Source organism: Lipotes vexillifer, unplaced genomic scaffold, assembly GCF_000442215.2.
Source record: "Lipotes vexillifer unplaced genomic scaffold, Lipotes_vexillifer_v1.1 scaffold469, whole genome shotgun sequence".
In the NCBI taxonomy this organism is placed as follows: Eukaryota; Metazoa; Chordata; class Mammalia; order Artiodactyla; family Lipotidae; genus Lipotes; species Lipotes vexillifer.
The window spans coordinates 674,231-684,943 of record NW_006788006.1 but is presented as its reverse complement, the minus strand read 5'-3'; the positions used below and the strand labels follow the sequence as shown (position 1 = coordinate 684,943).

Here is a 10,713-nt window from a genome sequence, read left to right as displayed (position 1 = left end):
CCCGGACCGGGGCACGAACCCGTGTCCCCTGCATCGGCAGGTGAACTCTCAACCACTGTGCCACCAGGGAAACCCTACAGTGTGTTGATTTGATATATTTATATGTTGCAAAATGATTACCACCATAACCATTGTAACTATTTTAAAGCCATAAGTTAGTTTTATTCTTTTTTTTTTTTTTAATTTTATTTTTTGGCTGCGCCACACAGCATGCAGGATCATAGTTTCCCAACCAAGGATCGAACCCGCACCCCCTGCCTTGGAAGTATGGAGTCTTAACCACTGGACCGCCAGGGAAGTCCCTAAAGTCATAAGTTAGTGATGTTAAGTATATTCAGGATGTTGTGTAGGTATCACCACTACCTAGCTCCAGAAATTTTTAATCACCCCAAAAGGAAACCCTGTACCAATAAAGCAGTCACTCCCCATACCCTCCTCCCTCTAGCTCCTGGTAACAACTAGCCTGCTTTTTGTCTCTATAGATTTACCTATTCTGAATATCTCATATAAACATAAATGCAGGCTGAATTTTGGAGGTAGGGAACTTACACCTTCATCTCTGACTTTCTTCTCCCCTCCCCCCTGAAATTCTGCTTGTAGTTTCAGACACTTTGCTTATCAGGCCACTCTGGTAATGAGGGTGGGGTTGGAGTATGGGGGCCTAGCCTTCCTCTTGCCCCTCCCTTGCCCCCTGTGGAGCCCAGGGGATGAGGGGGAAGCTGTCAGCGGATAATGAGACCCCTTTCTCCCTTAATGACTCTGGGGGCTGCGGGGATGCCGCAGGCTAGCTCTGCCCTAATTAATTAATAGGGAGTGCTTCCCACAGAGGAATTAGCCTCGATTCCTCCATCTCAGGCTCCTCTTGTCTCAGCCGTGGCTCAGGCCCCACCCCACAGCTGGAGCAATCATCTGGGACAATCTGGGGATGCTCTTTCAGGGCTGGCCTGCCCTCCTAATGCTAGGGCCAGAGCTGGAGCCTCTGGTCAGAGTGGACCTGGGGTGGGCTCACACTCTGGCCACACCATTTATTAACAATGTGGGCTGTAACTTAACTTCTTTGAGCACCCTTTACACCTATAAAAGGGAGCCAGTAGCCTTTCCCTTATTGAAAGAATGAGAGAGAGACACAGGGCCAGGCTGAGGGTGAGGAGAATGAAGCACTCACCTGGGCTGCAAAATGTTTAGGAGAGCCAAAAGAAACTCTGTAATTAAGATAAATAATATTAGAATATTATTATTGGAATATTAACTTTGAGAAGTGATAGATATGTTTATGGCCTTGATGGTGGTGATGGTTTCATGGGTGTATACTGGTTCCCAAACACATCAGGTTGTATACATTAAATACGTTCAGAGTTTTACATGTCATTTTACCTCAGTAAAATGGTTAAAAAAAAAAAGAATAGGGCAGTGAGATACACAGTGAGTCTGTGTGTAACTGTAATTTTGAAATAATGAAATAAGTCAGATTTTTTTCTTCATAAATTATTCTTTGGGGATATAGTTATGTTATCTTTTCCCCATTCAGAGATAATAAAGATATTCTCCTAGAAAAAAGAAATAATATTCCAATGTGAACAATTAAAAAGTCACACAAAATTAATGCAAAAATCCATGGTAAGCAAAATATCAAAATGTTAAAGACAGAAATCAGTAAGAGTATTGAGCTGAGCCATATGGAAGTCTGAAGCACAAGGAAAAACCAGGAATTCTGATCCTGTCTTTATTTGAAATGTTGATATTTTATTCATTGTGGATTTTTTGCATTAATTTTGATTTATAAAAATATTGCATTGAAATATTATTTATATTAAATATCGAGTTTTTTGGGCACTCCTTTACTTTTCCTTAAATTGAGGTGAAATTCAAACAACATGAAATTAACCATTTCAAAGAGTACAATTCAACTACTCAGCCATAAAAAAGAATGAAATAATGCCATTTGCAGCACCAGGATGTAACTAGAAATTATCATATTAAATGAAATAAGTTAGAAAGAAAGATAAATGCCATATGAAATCACTTATATGTGGAATCTGAAATACGACACAAATGAACCTATCTATGGAACAGAAACAGAATCACGGGCATAGAGAACAGACTGGTGGTTGCCAAGGGGGAGAGTGTTGGGGGAGGGATGGAGTGGGAGATGTAAGCTTTTATATATAGAATGGATAAACAACAAGGTCCTACTGTATATCACAGTAAGATGTTACAAAAACCCGAAAAAACTTTTGGGCCAACCCAGTATATTCAATATGCCATGATAAACCATAATGGAAAAGAATATAAAAAAATATATAAAAATATTGTATCTATAAAATGTATATTATAGATACAACTGAATTACTTTGCTGTATAGCAGAAATTAACATAACATTGTAAATCAACTATACTTCAATAAAAAATATTAAAACTAAAAAATAAGTACAATTCAGTGGCATTTGGTACATTCACAATATTGTTTAACCATCATCTCTATCTAGTACTGAACATTTTCATCATCTCTAAAGGAGACCCACCCCCAGCCCCGGGAAACCACTAATCTGCTTTCTGTCTCTATGGATTTGCCTGTTCTGGACAATTCATATAAATAGAACCATACAGTATGTGAACTTTTGTGTCTGGATTTTATCATTGTGCATAATGGTTTCGAGGTTTATCTACGTTACAACATGCATCAAGGCTGCCTCATACATTTTGTACCCATGGTGAGTGCTTCACTCGCCTCAACCTCATCCAAGCCCTGAAGAATTATAGCAGCTAATTTTGTTTCTGGATTCCAATCTTTTTAATTTTAATAACAAATGCTCTCCTGTCTGTGCTATGATGCTCTTTATTAAAAAGACGTTTTTATTGCATGCTAGCAGAGGACCACGGGGCATGATGGCATTTTGAGTACCCAAGGAGAGGACCTTCTTTTTTTGTTTTTTGCGGTACGCGGGCCTCTCACCGTTGTGGCCTCTCCCGTTGTGGATCACAGGCTCCGGACGTGCAGGCTCAGCGGCCATGGCTCACGGGCCCAGCCGCTCTGCGGCATGTGGGATCTTACCGGACTGGGGCACGAACCCGCATCCCCTGCATCGGCAGGCGGACTCTCAACCACTGCGCCACCAGGGAAGCCCAGGACCTTGTTTTTTCATTGTGTCCTTTTCTTTCTATTTTATCTTTCTGGACCCAGATCCTCTTTTCTAAACTCATCTTTCCTTGGCTCTACCTCTGAGGACCCACTCCTCCACGCCCACCTTGAGTCCTGAGTGCCGCCCCTTCCTGATGCTCCCACCCCTCATCATCCAAACTCATTCTCACACATCCTTTACTCTCTCCTAACCACCTGCTTTTCATTGTTGCACATCAACCCCATCAGCCCACTTCTAGCTTCTCCTGCCATCACGCTCTGTCCCTTCCTTTTGCCTCTGCTCCTCTTTGTGTCCTACTGTCCAGTCTCATCCCTCCTGCCTCCATGTTTCCTTCAGTCTCTAATAGCAGCTAATTTTTATTGATCCCTTCATGTACGCTTCATTTTAAAAACTGAGATATAATTGACATATAAGATTTCGTAAGATTAAGGTGTACAACATGTTGATTTGATACATTTATACATTGCGATATGAGTATCACCATAGCACTGGCTAACACCTCTGTCACATCACCTAATTATCATTTCTTTTTTTGTAGTGAGAACATTTAAGATCTACTCTCTTGGCAACTCTGAAGTTTATAATACAGAATTGTTGATGATAATCACTATGCTGTGCATTAGATCTCCAGAACTTATTCATCTTCTGGTTCATGTAACCCTCACTACAACTCTACAGATGCAAAGGCTGTGAGCATTCCCATTTTACAGATAGGAAAACTGAAGCTTGGAGAAGTAAAGCAACCTGTTGTAAGACTACGGAGCTAATTATTGGGGGAATGGATGGAATCCAAACTCAGGTAGCCTGATTCCAGGTGCAGTACCCTTAATACTATGTAGGGAGAGTACATGGGCAGTGCGTGGCATAGAGTGGGTTCTTGGTACATGCAGGATAGCTCAGGTCATGTGGATCGAAAAAGGGCAGGCTCTGCCTGGGCCCAGAGTAGGCTCCCTGATTTGCTTCCCGAAGGCTTCCTGGCTGGGGACAGGTAGATTTTGAATAGCCTGTTGGAATATGCTGGGGAGAGATGCACATGCTACCATCCCTGCTGTGTGTCAAACTCCCCAGGCACAACCTGCTCATAGCCTTTGCATTTGCTGTTCCCTCTGCCTGGATTGCTCTTCCTCCAGATAACCTCATGGCTCTCTCCCTTATCTCCCTTGTGGCTTTGCTCAAATATCACCTTCACACCCAGACCTTTACCCAATAAAGAATGTTACTCCTTCCCTACCCTTCACACATTCTTTTCCTGATGATTTTTTTTCCATAGGGCTTATCACCATCTGACAACAGTTTGCAAAGTGTAGTCTTGCAGAACCCTAAGGTGTGGTATCCCTGAGATTCTTTCAGGGGGTCGTCGTGGTCAAAACTATTTTCATACTAATTTTTAGGATATTAGGATACCCTAATTTACTAGGTTATTATTTGTTTTTTTTCACTATGCTAATCTATGCACTGATGGTACAAAAGCAATGGCAACAACTGTAACATTTTAGCATGGATCTTAATGGTAACATCTTAGCATGGATCCAGGCAGCAACACCAACCTGTGCTAGGAATTGTTATATGCTTTGCTGTTGCACATTAATGGTTAAAAAAGCCCACGAAAGCCAGTTTTGCTTTATCGTGACCTTGATGAAGCAATCCTTGGTGGCGCAGTGGTTAAGAATCCACCTGCCAATGCAGGGGACCCAGGTTCGAGCCCTGGTCCGGGAAGATCCCACATGACGCAGAGCAACTAAGCCCGTGCACCACAACTACTGAGCCTGCGCTCTAGAACTTGTGAGCCACAGCTACTGAGCCCATGTGCCACAACTACTGAAGCCCACATGCCTAGAGCCTGTGCTCCGCAACAAGAGAAGCCCCCCCGCTCTCCTCAACTAGAGAAAGCTTGTGCGCAGCGACGAAGACCCAACGCAGCCAAAAATAAATAAATAAATAAATTTATATAAAAATTTCATTCGATTAAATCATAACTCTTGAGTGCATGTCTTTATCTTGCTCCGATTTTAATTGGAGTATTCTTTTCTTTTAGAGACATTTTTTTAGAGCAGTTTAAGTTCACAGCAAAATTAAGCAGAAAGTACAGAGATTTCCCATATACACATCCTGCCCCTACTCACGCACAGCCTTCCTAGCTCTCAAAGTCCCCACCAAAGTAGTGCGTTTGTTACAACTGATGAGCCTACATTGACAGCTCACCATCACCCAAAGTCCACTGTTTACATTAGAGTTCACTCTTAGTGTTGTATGTTCTAAGGGTTGGGAAAAATGTATAATGGCCTGTATCCATCTATACTATCATACAGAGTAGTTTCACTGCCCTAGAACTCCTCTGTGTTCCATCTATTCATCACTTCCTTTCCCCTAATCCTTGCCAACCACTGATCTTTTTACCGACTCTGTAGTTTTGCCTTTTCCACAGTGTCATATAATTGGAACCCTACAGTATGTAGCCTTTTCAGATTGGCTTCTTTTACTTAGTAATATGCATTTAAGATTCCTCCATGTCTTTTCATAGCTTGATAGCTCATTTCTTTATAACTTTGAACAATATTCCGTTGCCTGGATGTTCCACAGTTTATTTATCTATTCACCTACTCAAGGACGTCTTGGTTGTTTCCAGGTTTTGGCAATTATGAATAAAGCTGCTATAAACATCCATGTGTAGGTTTTGTGTGGACATAAGTTTTCAACTCCTTTGGGCAAATAGCATGGAGTGAAATTACTGGACCATACAGGAAAAGTATGTTTAGTTTTGTAAGAAATTGCCAAAATGTCTTCCAAAGTGGCTGTACCAGTTCATGTTTTTTTAATAACCAGTATGATGAAATGAAAAGTATGCATAAAGCATTTTTGTTTCATGTTGAAGTACCGTGGTAGCTGTTCCCAGGAAAAAAACACTTGTGTGATTACTTGAATTGCAAGCTGAACAAGCCACTTTTTCCATGGAACACCATATTTAGACAAACCTCAGTTATTCCAACATGGGTATTTGGCAGACATTTTCACAAAAATGAAAGAAATGGGTCTGTCACTTCAAGGAAAACAGCTGATGGTATTCGTTGTCAATGATAAAATTTGGACTTTTAAGTGAAAATTAGAATTTTGAAAAACTTATATTTACTACTGTAATCTTTTTTTTTTTTTTTTTTTTTTTTTTTTTGCGGTATGTGGGCCTCTCAGTGCGGTGGCCTCTCCCGTCGCAGAGCACAGGCTCCGGACACGCAGGCTCAGCGGCCATAGCTCACAGGCCCAGCCGCTCTGCGGCATGTGGGATCCTCCCGGACCGGGGCACGAACCCGCATCCCCTGCATCGGCAGGCGGACTCCCAACCACTGCGCCACCAGGGAAGCCCTACTACTGTAATCTTGACAGCTTGCCAACCCTTAAAGACTTCCTGATGAGATCAGTGGTCATATTAACAAATATTACTTTTTGATATTGAATAATGAAATGTGTTAATATTTGGATGATCTGTGTAATTCAGGAACTAATCTTTTTCAGGTGACTAGTGAATGATGTTTAAAAAGATGCACTCAATAGATTTTAATGTTAATAGAATACTAAAGGTTCACTGACAGTTTCAGATTCCACTGTGCAACTGTCCTTTAAAACGTGTCAAGTTTTGGTGTAGTCTCAAAGAATAGCCACGATAACTGAAAAAGCTGATTAAAATATTCCTGTCTTTTCCAACCACATGTCTGGGTGTTTCTGTTTAGAGACTCCTTATTTAATATATATTGTTGATTCATAACGTTGAATTCACAGCCAACAGCACTGTAACTCATGCCTGAATGAAGCTTATCTAACACATGGATTTTTTCCGTGAGGCACAGCACAATCTTCCTGTGCTAAAGAACATCAGACAGCACTTCAGCACTGTGTCTGGGGCCACTTCAAACAGCAAAAGCATAGAGGGTGGATGAACGACAAATATGTGTGGAGTGAATAACTGTATGAACCAGGACCTCAGGGGCAGCTCGAGGCTCAGAAAAAGATGCAGAATCATCTGTGTACAGCTGGTGACTGAAACAGAGGGAGTGTGAAGGTTTCAGGGAGGAGTTGCAGGTGTGGCCCAGGAGAGCCTGACATCTAGGGCAGGGGTTCAACTTCAGCCAGACATTGAAATCATTTGAGGAGCATTAAAATATGCCTGAGCCCCTCGCCCAGGGAAGCTGACGAGATTGGTCTGGGGTGCCACCTGGGTATCAGAATTTTTAAAGGCTCCCCTGGTGATTCTAAGGTACAGCTAAGTTTGAGAACTGCTTATCTAGAAGGTATTGTGTCAAGAAGGAGAGTGGAGGCTGTATGCACAAAGAATTGGAATTGGGGTGGCTGCTCCCTGGCTGTGTGACCTTGGTCAAGTTACTGAACCTCTGTGAGAGCCTGTCTCCTCATCTGCAAATGAGGGTAATGATATCTACTGCACAGGGGTGTGTAGATTAAATATGAGTAAAAGAGTCTGCCTAGACTAGGAAGTTGCCGTCAACAATTGCTCAATAACAATAATAATAGCAAACATGTATTGGGTTTTTATCACATGCCATGCTCTGTGCTCAGCTCTTAAAAATGGCAATTAGTTTTCAGGAGAGGTAGGAGATATTGGAAACAGCCAAGTCAGTGCCATTTGGGAAGAAAAGCAAAATCAACATCGCCCGGTGTATCCTAAAAAGTGCAAAGAATAATATTAATTACAATACTAACAGCAGTGATTTGCCTCCCACTTGCACAATGCTTCACGCTGCAGGGAGGATTTCCATGCTCACGCACTTCAATTTTCTCAGCTTTAATTTTCTGTGGGGTCGGCAGAGTCATCTCCCGTTGTTTAAACGAGGAGACCAGGCACAGAGAGAGAGAGGGGGGCTGGCTCAAGCTCACACAGCGGCCAAGTGGCCAAGGATGGAATGTGCGCCCCGAGGGAGAAGAGAGGCAGCCGAGCCCACGCAGAGGCTGCTCTCACTCGGACGCCCACGCCCGCGCCTTCCCCAGACCTCCGCTGAGGATGCGGGCTTGGGCCCAGTGGTGCCAGGGCCTGCTCCCCGCGCTCTCCAGGGATGTTCCGGCCGCGGGAGGGCTCAGGAGGCGGCGGGAGGCTGGGGCTCGGAGGCGCGGCTCTGAGCTGGGGGGCGGGGGCTAGACGAGAGAGAGGCCAACCACCCCGCCTACCCCAGGATCCCCTCCCTCCCCAAACAGGCAGCGCCCTTTCTCCCAAGCTGCCGCTGAGCCAGGGCTGGGCGCGGGGGAGGCTGGGGGCATCCCGGAGGGGATCCCGCCCCCGCCCCCCACCTCCAGCGACCCGGGGCCCCCACACCCACGTGAACGCAGGGCTGGCGCCGATCCCACTCGCTGCACAGCGCGTCGCGGCTCAGCGCGGGTACCTCGGCCTTTTGGTCCTGGAGCCGGCGCTGCTCGGTCTCTGGCGGTTCCCCCCTGCCCTGGCCGGGCGCTTCTCTGGGCTCCGGCTTCTGCCTCCCGGCGCAGCGCGTAGGCGGACACGCGGGCAGGCCTCCCCCGCAGCTCCTGGCCCTGGTGAGTGGGAACACCACGGCTCCTCGAGGGCGGGGGCTCTGAGGTTCGGGGCAGGCGGGATCCGAGGCTGTCTTGGCCTACCCTGGGGTCGGGCGGGTGGGGCGCCCCCTGCGCCAACGTTCCCATCTCTCGGCTGCTCTTTGTCTCAGCCGCTCCCTGACTCTTAGAGTCGTAGCCTCCGCTCATCTCCCCGTAGCCCTGATCAGTTTCCTATCACCTTAGTTACCCTAGATTCTCCCTGCCCATCTCCCTTCCTTCTCATCCTGTCCCTCTATACCTGGCCTCTACTGGTGGGCAGGTTTCCATCTCTGCCTGATGCCTGGTCCCTTTCTAGGGCTTGGTTTCCTTCCCTATCTGGGGCTTATTCCTCCAGCTCCGGAGGGACCTGGTTGTGACAGACTTTGGCCATCGCTGCGGGGGGTGGGGGGCTGGGTCCGAAGTTGTGTGTGGGGTAGTGATGGTGTGTGTGTTTGTGTGTGTGTGTGTGAGACTGAATTTATGAGTAGGGTTGCCTTCCTAAAGAGGTGGATGGGCCTGAATGTTTAAATGTGGGAAGGAATTTGGCTGTCTGAAGTTTTGTGTCCCAAGTTGTGCGTGTGTGTAGGAATGGCATTTCTGCAAATGCCATATGGAGTTTCATTTACAAGGGGTGTTGTGCAAGGACGTGAAGGTGTGTATGTATGGGGTTGTGTGTCTGACGAGGGGTGTGGGGTTTTGTGTCTGACGGCATTCATGAATGTGTCAAGTGTGTGTGTATTTGTGTGTGTAGGAATTGTATGACTGATGCTGCATGAATGGAGTTGCATTTCTTTTTTTTTTTAACTGGAGTATAGTTGATGTACAATATTATATAAGTTACAGGTGTGCAACATAGTGATTCATAATTTTTAAAGGTTGTACTCCATTTATAGTTATTATAAACTACTGGCTATATTCCCTGTGTTGTACAATATATTCTTATAGCTTATATATTATAGCAATATAGCTTATTTTATACATAATAGCTTGTACCTCTTAACCCCCTACCCCTAAGTTGCCCCTCCCCCCTTCCCTCTCCCCACTGGCAGCCACTAGTTTGTCCTCTATACCTGTGAGTTTGTTTCTTTTTTGTTATATTCACTAGTTTGTTGTATTTTCTAGATCCTACATATAAGTGATATCATACAGTGTTTGTCTTTCTCTGTCTGACTTATTTCACTTAGCATAATACTTGGAGTTGCCTTTCTGAAAGGGTGTGGGTTGTATGTTGAACAGTTCTGTGTGTGTGAAACTGTGTGTCTGTGTGCAGTTGTGTATATGTCAGTTGCACACAAGAGGCGTGTGAGGTTGTGTGTTCAAGTGTGTGTATGTGGTGTGTGATGTATGTGGTTTCCTCCTTGTCTTTCCCTCCCTTCACTCACTCCTCAGGCTAGCAGAGTATTGAGATAAAACGTATGGAAAGCATCCTTGTTTGCCCACTGTAGGTTGCTTCAGCTTTAGAATGTAGGAGTTCCTTCCTTTTTGCCCCTGGCTCTGAGAGATGCCCCTCTCATCACATCTAAGAGTCTGGAGGTTGTGAGAACCAGGTGGGGGGACCCGTCCTTGAATCCCTGAAGATCCTGGAACACTATGAGGGCCGTTTCCTGAGTAGGAAGCCTAAGAAACAGGGCCAAGAGAAGGCCTAGGACCAGGAGAGACTAGAAAAGAGAGAACCCAGGGTGAGGGGAGAAGGCCCCCGGGGGTCCAAGAGAGACTGAGAAGGGGCCAAGTGGAGGCCAAGGTCCTGGGAAAACAAGTTCAAGTTAAGCATTGCTTGGCAAGTAATGCAGTCAGGACCAAGCAATGTTGATGGGAAGTCCCTCTCCCTTGTCAACATTTTTCTCAGTCCTCAGTCATGTGTCTGTTGGATTTCTGCTTTTTATTAACCTTGGTTGTCATCTATTTCATGCTCACTAGGTGCTGTTCTAAGTGTCGCGTGAATTGGGCCATCAAAGCCACACAGGAAGTGACGAGTTCCTGAAAGGTGGAGTGGGATTTGAAACAAAGAGCTCATGTACGCTCT

The 10,713-nt window shown here is 45.0% G+C and overlaps 1 protein-coding gene across 1 annotated transcript in view; it reads left to right on the top strand.

Annotated features, from left to right (window-relative positions):
* Positions 1-8,521: 8,521 nt before the first annotated feature.
* Positions 8,522-10,713, top strand: part of SLC1A6 (solute carrier family 1 member 6) — a 20,815-nt gene continuing 18,623 nt past the window's right edge. The window contains exon 1 of the mRNA XM_007460959.1: positions 8,522-8,672. The gene's annotated coding sequence lies outside the window, so the exon portion shown is untranslated. The remainder of the gene's footprint in view (positions 8,673-10,713) is intronic.